Source organism: Peromyscus eremicus, chromosome 8b (assembly GCF_949786415.1).
Source record: "Peromyscus eremicus chromosome 8b, PerEre_H2_v1, whole genome shotgun sequence".
Lineage (NCBI taxonomy): Eukaryota > Metazoa > Chordata > Mammalia > Rodentia > Cricetidae > Peromyscus > Peromyscus eremicus.
Window position 1 is genome coordinate 21,968,537 of NC_081424.1, and position 12,393 is coordinate 21,980,929.

General features: G+C 39.6%; 1 protein-coding gene across 1 annotated transcript in view; it reads right to left on the reverse strand.

Annotated features, from left to right (window-relative positions):
* Positions 1–12,393, reverse strand: part of Tbc1d32 (TBC1 domain family member 32) — a 206,097-nt gene that overhangs the window by 58,508 nt on the left and 135,196 nt on the right. The gene's annotated exons all lie outside the window — the stretch shown is intronic.

The following is a 12,393-nucleotide window of genomic DNA, read 5'->3' on the forward strand; positions in this document are numbered from 1 at the left end:
CTGGCTAGCAGAGCTCCTAACAGGGAATTGCAGTAGCCCAAAAAAAGAGAAGTGTGTTGCAATCACCAAAACTGAAAGGAGTTGGACATCTTAAGAGTGTTTTGACATCAGACACGGAGATGTAGAGTGTGAAGTTTGCCCAGATGGTTTTCAGTCTTCATTTGGTCTAGTATTTCCTCATTATGCTCCTTTTGGAATTCTGTGCCATCGTGTATTCTGTGTCATTGTATGTTGGAAGTATGTGATCTGCTTTTCGATTTTGATATTACAGGGGGTTGCAGTTAAGACATTGCCATGAGTCTCAGAAGAGGCTTTGGATTTTTAAACCATGATGAAACTGTTATAGACTATCAGGATCTCTGAAGTTGGACCCAATGCATTTATGCATTACGATATGGCTACAAGTCTATGGGGGCCAGGGAATGGAATACGGTTGTTGGAATAAAAATGGTCCCATAAGCTCATAGATTTGAATGTTTGGTCACCAGGAAGTGATACTATTAGGAAGTGTGACCTTGTTGGAGGAAGTGTGTCACTGGGGGGTGGGCTTTGGGGTTTCAAATGTTTAAGCTAAGCTCACTCTCTTCCTGTTGCCACCTGATCTGGATGTAGAACTCTCAGCTCCCTCTCCAGTGCCATGTCTGCCTGTGTGCTGCCATGCTTCCTGCCATGATGATAATGGACTAAACCTCTGAACCGTAAGCCAGCCCCAGTTAAATGTTTTCTTCTATGAGTTGCCATGGTCACAATGTCTCTTCATAGCAACAGAACACTGACCAAAACATGTACTTTGCTTATATTTACCTCCATTAGCTTCTCTGGCCCCAATAGTTTCCTTCCTCTTCCAAATTTATCTCCTTTTTACATTTTTTAAATACAGATTCCATATATGACAGATTTATGAGATTTGTCACAGTGTGTCAAATACATGATGTATGTCATTTTTAAGTGCATTTACTTCACTTAACATGAGGATCTCCAGCTCCATCTGTCTCACTGTGAACAACCGAGCATCTGAAGTCTTCCTAGTCTTTGTTAAAGCAACTGCATTTCCTAAAGATAGACAGTGTCATTTTTCTATACTTGTTGGCTAAGCATTTACTGTAGGAGACATTAGCAAAGTTTTAGAAAACGAGGAATCTCTTTTTATCATTTTACTCAACGAAAGTAGCATATTATCTGTTTTTATTTGACACAGATATACTTATTTAAAATTTTAAAAGAGTAAACACATGGAAATAAAGCCTTATTCTACAAAAGAAAATGAGTATTTTTGAGTTTAAAGTAGCTATTTTAAGAGCTTCAGCCCAGGAGAGAAACCATGATCTTACCAGTCTTATCACTTAATGAGTCGATGTCAAATTAGCGTCAGCTACTTTTATCTGTAAATAACAAATTTGAATTCCAAGAATAAAAGTAATAAAGAAATAAAAGAATGAGAACATATCTTATTTGACAAAAAACGACTAGATAAGTATTTGAGGAAAGGGAGAATTTATTGTTAACTATATTTATATACTTATATGTGTAAGATAGACTTCAAAAGACTTTTCTAACAAGAATAACTAATTTCCACCATCATGTTGCATGGTATTATATTCATATCATAATGTTTCTGAGCACTCATGTTTATTGCCCATAGGTTACCAATTTGTTGTTGTTGTTGTTGCTCTTAGGGTTGGTAACCCCAAATTTTGTATAAGTCATCAGAATGACCATTATGGCAAGGCAATCTAGTCATTTGTTATTTAAACACTTTCCATTACTCTATTAAAATATTACTGCAATTGGCCATGGTAGTATGCACTTGTATTTCCAGCAGTGGAGAGAATGAGACAAGACCTTGAATTCAAGGTCAGCCTGGGATACACAGTAGGACACTGAAACTACGAAAGAAACAAGCAAGAAGTGTCAGACAAATTGCTAAAAAACCCAGAGTCAGATATTGTAGTAAAAGCTGGGAGATCAGAGACGCAGAAAGAAGCCAGTGACATTCCTACTGCTAGGAAATCCTCAGCCCAAGAGAGCTATTTCCTGTATACTCATGCCTATATACCTTTCTGTGCCCTGCCATCTTACTTCCTCTCTGCCCAGCTTCATCACTTTCCTCTTTCCACTCAGCTCTATCACTTCCTGTCTGTCTGTCCAGACCTCCAGACCTCTATGGTTAACTGGCACTAGGTTTAAAGGCATGTGCCACCACGCCTAGCTCTGTTCTCACAGTAGCCTTGAACTCACAGAGATCTGGATGGATCTCTGCCCCCCTAATGCTAGGATTAAAAGCTTGTGCTACCACTGCCTGACATCTATGTTTAATATAGTGGATGGCTCTGTCCTCTAATCCCCAGAAAAGCTTTATTGTGGTGCACAAATAAAATATCACCACAAAGAAGGGAATAAAAACAAAACAAAACAAGAGCTGCAACTACAGTACAACTTTCTCCCTCCCTCCCTTGAGAAAGCTTATTTCTAGCCATTCTATGGTGATAGTCAATACTGGACCTATACTGTTAGGATTGTTCAGTGCACTGTAATCCATTTGTACATAAAAAATAAGTGAAGGTAATTCATAGGTGACATGGACATGGACTTAGCTTCTGAAAAGACAAAATACAACCCTATGGGAAAGGGAGTTAAATATAATAAGACATGACAGTTTGTTAGATAAAGTCAGTAGAAATGAATGAAAACTGTCTTGTTAAATTAGTATAGAATTCTAGTGAGGAAAAGTCAGGTATCTATGATTCCACAGACTAAATTTCAATACTTTTTTTTCATGCAAGTAAGTTAATAGCAAATTTTCAGATATAAGATATGGAGTTGTCCAGGAGCAGGAGAAAATGCTGTCATCGTATAATAGACTTAAAACCGAGAAATTCCATGACTCTGTAACATTAAGAAATGTTACTGAATGACACAGACTATCATGCTCTTATTTTAGCTCTATCTATGCTTTGGAAATGTTACCTATTTTTGGTATTTGTTTCCATTGTGACCCAATAGAAGGCAGTAGTGCCTAATTATTCCATCAGTAGTACTCATTGTAAAACACTCAAAATACACAACACAAATCACACCATTTTCCCTCTATTAACAATGAAAGTCACAATGAAATCTGTTATTTTATAGAATTAGTATATGTTAATTGTAGCTGAAGTTTTCCTGGTCCTGCCCAACTCTCGCAGACCTGCAACTGCTTGGACCCAAGTAAACACACAGAGGCTTATATTACTTAAAACTGCTTGGCCATTAGCTCAAGATAACTATTGACTAGCTCTTACACTTAAAGTAACCCATAATTCTTATTTATGTTTAGCCATGTGGTGTGGTACCTTTTCTCAGTTCTGCCTTGACATCTTGCTTCTTCTGTGTCTGGCTGGCAACTCCTGACTCAGCCTTCCTCTTCCCAGAATTCTCCTTGTCTGCTTATCCCACCTATACTATACTTCCTGCCTGGCTACTGGCCAATCAGTGTTTTATTTATTAACCAATCAGAGCAACACATTCACAGCATACACAGCAATATCCACAGCAGTTAATAGTGGCAGGGACCAGAAGTCCCAGCACTTCAGAGACAGAAGCAGAAGAATCAGGAGTTCAAAGTCATCCTCAGCCACATAATGAGTTTCAGGCCACTGAGAGCTACATGAAATCCTATCTCAAAAGAAAATTTTTTTTCAGAAAAATAAATCCTATTCTATTCCATAACATATAATTCACAGTGTTTAAAGACTTATACTTTTCCTAATACTCTTGCCATAATGTGCCAAAGCAATTCAGATAACATACATGTAGCATGGCAGAAAACTCATGTATTCACCTAAGACATGATATGGTTCCTGCAGACAGTAATATATAGAACTTAAAGGTTCATGTATTTATACTGAATTTATTCAGACCTCAAAACTTATGTGCCGATAAGTGTGGCCTGGAATTCACTTATATTTTATATTATGTACGCTGTCCTTATCAGATTTAATTTTTAATAAAAAAATTCATGATAGGCAAAATTAAGAGATACTGCCATTTACAGTTATGGATTATAACCTGAGCCATTTTCTCATATGGGAAGATATCAGAAGAATTTATCTGTATTTTAATATTATCTGGCACATTGCATAAAAGAGTGATTATCAGTAAGGAACTTACTCTTTATATAGTAGTAAGAGAATGTTTTGCTAGGCGGAAAATCAATTCCCCATCAGATAAGTTGAAATATGATGGAGGAAGCAGTAAAATAGAATACTGATGCCACAAAAGGCTAAATTTGAAATAATGAAAGGTTGTACATTTTGAGATCTTTTTCTAATTATGGAAAAAATGGGATAAAGGGATAGCAATGCATACCTTTATGTGCCATTAAAAGTGACAGTGACATTTTGTAGATGACAGACTAAGTGTAATAAGGGTACCTAACTCAAGAAAGAGGTATACAGAAGTCTACAGAAGGAATTTTCAACTACAAATCTATGTATATTGTGGATGTTTTGTCAGCTCTGAGGTTACTGCAGCTGAGAGTAAGAATTTCTAAAGTCATGTTAATTTGTAAATAATTTCCAGTGTCTAATGACAAAGGTCAGAAAGACAGAATTTGATGATGGTAAAATAAAAGGAGAGGAAATCTCATGTTGATTCCTCTAGTCATTGAATATGTGTTTATTTATTGCATTACTTGTTTTACTTAGATTTTTGATGCTGTGACAAAACATCAAAAGGAATACAGATTATTTTGGCTCACATTTTTGGAGGTTTTAGTCCAAGATTGCTGATTTTGAGGCTATGAATGACTATATCTATGAATATACTGAAAAATCTATGAATCGGGATATTAATTATATCTCAATAAAGTAACTAAAGATAGTGAAAAATACCTGTATGATTGATCCAGAATATGAAGTATAATTACTACAGGAAGAACAGAGATGAAGGACAATGGGGGGAAAGAAGAGGGAGGAAGTGTGGTGATATGATGTGCACCCTAATATAATTTACCTGAAGATCAGGAAGACAAAGGAACAAGCCACTGCCACATCTCACCTCACCAACTCCACAGATCCTCTGACTGAAATCCTCTCAGTCCTCACCCTAAAAGCTCCAGTCGAAAAAGCCTCTAGCTGAAAGAGACGCTCCTGTATCCTCAAGCCTTATATACCTTTCTCTACCTAGCCATCACTTCCTGGGATTAAAGGTATGTGCCGCCACTGCTTGGCTCTGTTTTCTCTCCTAGACTGAGTCAGTCTCATTCAGTCCAGGGTGGCTTTGAACTCACAAGATCCAGACAGATCTCTGTCTCCTGAGTGCTAGGATTAAAGGTGTGCGCCACCACTGCCTGGCCTCTATGTTTAATCTAGTGGTTTGTTCTGTTTTCTGATCTTCAGGCAAATTTTATTAGGGTACACAATATATCACCACATTTTCCCCTTTTTGTCTAAAATAATAAAAGGAGGTTATAACTAAGAAGGGCACTTGTTTACACTGGGGACTCACACTAGCTGTCACTCTACTTAGATGCAAGAAAGTGAACCTTCTGGAAAGGCCTCCAGAGGAATGCACTAGCAAGGAGTGATTACCAGCCAGTTCCTGGGAACATTAAAAATGTCCTTTCTGTGAGAAGTTACCAGGATATTTGTAGCTTCCAACAAATGGCCCACACACATTTCTAAGACCTGAGAAAGTAACCAGCAAGTTAGTGCTACCCTAAGGGACTTGTCAATGGACTTAACGATATACAAGAGAAAGACAAACAGCATACTCTCCTCTTTGAGGACGCCAGCATCCACTGAATAAAATGCACATCAAAATAATACCACAATAAAAAAGAATTCCACAGTGTGTGGAAGTCCTGAGTGAACGTGTATTGTTGACATGGGCATGGCCATGCCAAGGATCTCAAAGCTTCAGACCCATTGGAAAATAGCCTTTCCCCCCAAGAGTAAGGCTCAGAGGGATGGCAAAGTCTTCCTCTGGTCCACATGTGGATATTGATGGTGTGTGCAGAAAGTGCCTACCATAGCTTTCCACGCCATATAAAGACAATTTGTGCGTGTAGCCTCTCTGTGTGGCATATTTGTATGTGCCCAAGTGTCCAGGTGTGCTCAGCTGTGCAAATATGTGTGCAGGACAGAGGCTGATGTTGAAATGTCTTGAATTGTTTCTCCACTTTCTATTTTAAGATGTGGTCTCTCACAGAACCTAGAGCTTGCCATTTTGGCTAGACTCACTGGAAAGTGGGTCCACAGGATATGGCTCTCTCTATTTCTTCCAACATACGTGTGCCATTACACCCAGTTTCTATGTGGTGACTAAGGATCTGAACTTAGAGCCTCATACGTGCTCAGCAAGTACTTTACCCATTAATCCCTCTCTTCAGCTGGGATAAAAGTAATTTTTAAAAATAATAAAAGATGCCAGACATAGAAAAACAGAAAATTTCTTATTTTTCTGAGATATTTCTCTCTCTAATGCCTTCAATATCTGGAGTATGCTACTCAATTCCTCAGACTATTTTTTCAGTTTCAGCAGGGGAAGTCTACATCTCCCTCACCTCTCACAGAAAAGAAGTCTTCATCCATGAAAAGAGAATGAAGTAGAGCAGACTGGTGAACAGGTCATAACAACTCCTGAGGGAATCTAGCTTAGAGCATAAAGACGAGCAAGTCAGAATACCATCTTACAGGCATCCTGTTGCAAGCAGGAAGGGCACCATGGGCTAGCCTCCAGCAGTTCCAGCTACAGGCTAGCCTCCAACAGTTCCAGCTGGCAGCCCCTAACATGCTAATCTGCACCTGCTTTGTGGCTATCACACAATCCCGTTTGTCTTTTGCAGAGTGAGCAAAATAAATTACATTAGAATAGTTTGGGTATTTTCCAAGTATTAATTAACATATGCAATGTAATGCTTGCATTTGATGCTCTATGCTAAAAACAAGTGTATGTGCACACATACACATGGAAGTTATTCATTAATAGCTTTTAAAGGGCCACTTAAATTTTAATAATGTTGCATTGAAATGTTCATAAATAGAACTAGCGAACTAGGTAATGTCTCCAGATTCATATTTATGGAGATGAATCATCTCACAGCTTCTACTGGTGCCATGAAGCCAAAGGAGGCAATGTAACCTACGAGAGATGCTAACTGTAGGAAGTAGGATAAAGCTAGAAGCTGGGAGATAAATGACTATCCGTTTATCGTGTGCACATAACTGAAATGAAGTTTTTTTCAACAATGAAATAACATCCTAAAATTTTGTGTGCAAATGATGACTAACCTAACATCTGTCAGAATTGATGAGTAATGACTCATCAATTTGAATCAAAAAGCAAAATGCAAAATAAATGACTCCTGCTATTAAAATAACTTTCATGTCTTAAAGTATCATTAGCTTGAGCACAGTGTTGTACAATTAATGTTTAGTTAATTGTTTCAACCACACTAGTTCTGATTTATCCCTTTTAGAATGTGAACTTGGTTCCATTTTTCTCATTAAGTTCACAGAACTACGATCACCATACTCAATGTCTGAGAAAAAACTAGACATAATTTTCAGTTCCTCTGGCATTTTCCATTTTCCTCCCTCATCTACAATCATGACATATATATCAAGAATATCAGAATGATATACAGAAATTATGAACTTAATATGTCTTTGCAAAAATCTCTTCCTGAAGTATCTTCGCATGAACACTGCTGCTTCAAACATTTCCTTCCTAATGAGAACCCCAGCAAGTTAAGGACCAGTCTTCCTAGGACGATATGCCAGGTACCACTACCAAATTAGGACGAATTTCCGGTCCAAACATGTGTGGTTATTCACAAATGGAAACACAATGCAAACAAGTTCCAATCATGTGGGGGCAAGGGGCTAAAATAATGCTAGAATTGTACCGTACTTCTTACAACAAAGCATGTGTCGGGAGGGCTCTGACACAGACACAAGCCTGCTACGGTAAAAGAGAAAGATTTTGCTTACAAGAGTAACCTGATCCAATGAGTGTTTGGGAAGCATCATTCTAGCTGCTGTGAGAACAGAGTGAATACAGCCAAGCTGGACGAGGCAAGAGAGGTTTTATTTTAGATCTGTAGAGTCAAGAGGACATGCTGTCAGATTACTTGTCGGGGCTTAAAGAAAGGGAAAACTCCAAAATAGCCTTTAGGCTTATTGCCTGAAGAAATGGAGCACAAAAGCTGCCATTTCTGAAATGGGGAAGAATATCAAAGGAACAGATTTGAAGAGAGTGTCAGAAATTGATCTCGGTTGTGTTAAGTCTGATGCGCTTACCATCATCCGTCCTAGAGAGATGTCACGAAAACAGACCCAGGAGCCCAGAACTTGAAGCAGAGGTAAGAGCTGAGATAGTAGCTTGACAGCCGCTGGCCTAGGTGACAAGACAAGCTGAGACCCTCGCAACAGTAAAATGACCAGTAAAAGTGAAGGCCACTAAGGACTGAGCCCCAGCGCACTCCCAGGTTTAATAGTTGAGGAGATGTGAAAGATAAAAAATTTTTAAAAAGATACAAAGGCATATTTACCATAAGTTCAGGAGGAAAACTGAATTTTCCAGAAGACAAGCCAAGTGGAAAATGTTTCCAAAGAACGGGTGGGGGGGTGCGGTGAGTACTGGAGGGAGGAGAGTGGGGAGGGCAGGGTTATCTGTGCCAAATGCTGCTGTTGCTAGGTCTCAATAAAATGAGGGTTAAAGATGGGGCTGACACATCTACTGAGTTCAGCAGAAAATAGCATAAGGTGTAGGTAGACATAGAATACTCACTTAGGGAATTTTGCAATGAAATGAAGGATGGAAATAGGATTGCAAATTTAAGAATGGAGTTTGGGAAACAGCTCAGTCAGTAAAGTGCAAAGACCTGAGTTCAAGCTGTAGAATCCACAGAAAAAAAGCTGGGCGTGGCGGCATGCTTGTAATTCCAGCATCCAAGAGGCAGAGACAGTAGGAGGCCTGGAGCTTTTAGGCCAGTCACTGTAACCTACTTGGCAAGTTCCAGGCCACCGAGACCCCGCCTGCCTCCTTACTCCTCCCTTGCAAACATATACAGGAACAAACACAAGAACAGGAAGACCCGCCCCCCCCCCCCCCCACACACACACACACAAAAGTTAAAATACATAGTTAGTTGATTAAACAGTATCCCTTTTGGCTTATGGGAAAGATACAGGAGGGAATTTAGGCTTTAAAAAGACCCACGCTCTGCCACTGTAACAACATGGGTCAACCTCATGTGGACTTCATGTTTTATGCTTAGTAAAGTAAGCCAGGCAAGGAAAGATGGGTACTGCCTGACCTCATTTATTTGTAAGATTTAAACATTTTCAGCTCTTTGAAGCAAACTGGTGAATAATAGTTATGGGGGGGGGGGCTGGAGGACAAGGTTTGGAGGAGATGTTGGTCAAGAGATACAAAATTTCAGTTATAGTAGAGAAGCTCAAGAGATCCGTTTATGACTTGAAAATCAGTTAACAGAGGTGTGTCCCTGGACACCATGGCCACTGCAGTCAGGGATCAGGTAAGCAAATTTCCCTCTCCCTCCCATCCTCCATTTCTAATTCCCCAGTCTCATCCCCAGCTCTGCAGCAGAAAACCTGCTGCACTCCCTCCCCACCTCTGCCCCCATCCAAAGGGACGAAACAGATCTTCCACAGCCTTCCCTGTGTCTTACAAACCTTTCCGTTCTCCTGAAAATTTGTCTCACCTGCCAACACTCAAGGCCCTCTCTCCCTGGAAACACGCCAGCCATGCAGACCAGGGAATCAGGATGGTAATCTTCACTCTCCCAGCTATCCTCAATTCCAGCTTCCCCTTGTCACCCCAGCCCTGTAGCAGACAGACTGCAGTGTCCTGTCTCACCTCCACCTCCTTTTCTCCACTCTCTGTAGACTCTCCAGATTCTCCTGGCAGACCCAACTGTCCTCCATCCTATAGACCCTCTCGGCACCCTGCCTTCTAGCCAATCCCCGTTCCTGCTAGTCAGCTCCTAATACCTAGAACTGGGAGGAGGTGGGAGGAGACCCTTAAACACTTCTGATAGAAATGTAAACTGCTACTGACACAATAGAAATCAGTATGGTGGTTCTTCTAAAACCTATAAACAAAACTACTATATGATCCAGCTACACCATTCCTGAGTATATACCTACAGGACTCTAAGTCAGCATATTATAGAGATATTGTACATCCATTTTTGTCACAGCGATAGTCATAAAAACCAAGATACAGAATCAACAAGGATACCCACTAATGAAGGATACAGTGGAATATATACACAATAGTTTTACTGAACCACAGAAAGAAACAAAATTATGCCATTTACCTAGAACAGGACATCACCATGGTAAGTGAAATACACCAGACAAAGACAACAAGTATCACATTTTATCTTATATTGAGAATCTAGCTTTTTTAAAAAGACAAGGACATAAAGAGAAAGCTACTTGTAAGAGGATGGAGACCAGAATGGGAGAGGGAGACAAGAGAAAGCAAGGGGAGGGGTGAAAACTACCACAGCACATAATAAATACTATGACCACATCCTAATGAAAGTGATTATGCTGTACAGTTAGTACACATTTATAAAAACTGTGGCAATCATAGGAGAATTGATGAAGGCTGAAGGGTGAATTCCATCCAACTATGTTGTGAATGTTGAAGGCTATCATAGGATCCTCCAGAAAAACAGAATATATTCACACATATGTATATATGTGTCTATATCTTTCCTTGCCTAGCTTATCTTACTCAATACACACACACACACACACACACACACACACACACACACACACAATTTATCATAAGAATTGGCTCAGGAAATTACCGATGCATTGTAGCTTCACAGGATGTAGATCTAAAAAGGAGAGGAAATGAAGAACTGTAAGGTGCACTGTCCCTGGAGGGAAGCAGGGAGGATGAGGAAATTGGCTTTTGCAAATCAGCTTTGGCAGTTCATTCCCAGTCCTGACTAGAGGCCTGAACAGGCAGGCATATGGGCAGTCAAAGGAGCTGATATGTATTAGTACCACACGGCTGCTCTCTATCATTTCTATTTCCAGCACAGTGAGAAGTGTGGTGATTACCTAAGGAAGGATGGCGATGGGAAGGGTCAAGGAGAGAAGAGTTTTGAGAACACTCATCTAAGGGAACAGGAAAGTAAACCGACCTGGAAACACCCTCCCACTGCCCGGCACCTTCTGGACAGAACAGGAATCTATCACTGAGCTTTTATACATCACTTCTGAACACAGTAAAAATATACTTCCATAAGGACTGATTCCCAGGCATTGATGGATATTTTTATCCTTGGGAAATGTCCATTTATACCTCATTTTTTAATTTCTATTTCCCCTGTTCAAATTCCCAAAATATTTTTTGAGGAAATGAATTAATAAAGGTAGATGTCAGCTGATATAACTGACTATAAATCTGTTATGCAGAAACATAATAAATAAAAGTTTTTCCCCCAATGAAACTTAGCAAAGGAAACAGTGTTATGTCAAGGAAAACTGACCAAGAAAAGGGTTAAGGTACTGGGAAAAAAACAACAGATATTGATACATTATTTATAATTGATATGTTATTTATAATTCCCAGGGAAGATCCTTGTACTCAGTACTCATGAAACATATATTAAGGAAACAAGCATATAGGGTAACAAATGTTGAAACCTAGAAGATGAAAGAATGAAAGACAGTATAAACAGTCTGCCAGAAAGACTCAGAGAAGAACAGGCAGATGGAACAAATGCTTGAAAATGCCCTGGGTTCAGTGAAGGATGGGAGTGAGCATGAAAACATCCGAAGGGCATCATCGAAAGAGCCTCTTCCTGAAAAAAACGCATAATACCACTCCCAAGTCTCTGAAAAAGTAATAGATTTTGTCATGCAAGAGTGAAACCCAAAGCCCAAATTTTAAAGTGCATTAAGTGAATGTGAAATCAATCTCTTCCACATGATTTCTTTCCAGTGTAAGTTTGATGGCATTATAAAAGACAGGATGTTGATGTAAGAACTGACTTCTAAACTTTGTGAAAAGTTTGATGGTGGACTCTCATCATCCGTGCAGGAATTCCTTGGCCTAGGAAGTCTGAGCATAACCCCTGGTAGTATGTGATGCAATCCTACATCGAACTTAGACCCTTTGTATGAGCCTCACCCTCTCATCTCACTGATGCCTTCCACCTTCAAAATCCTCACACAGGCCACACTCACAGTTCCCTGAGTTATAAGGTCTTTCTTTCCGTCTTCCTGATGGCTCCTCTTCTAAAAATGTTGTTCTATTACTCAGAAGATGAATACTAAAGCTACATTCCTCTTTTGACACAAGATTTTGTTTGGCAACGTAGTTTGATTATACACTATCCCAGCAAGCTCATTTGTCTGC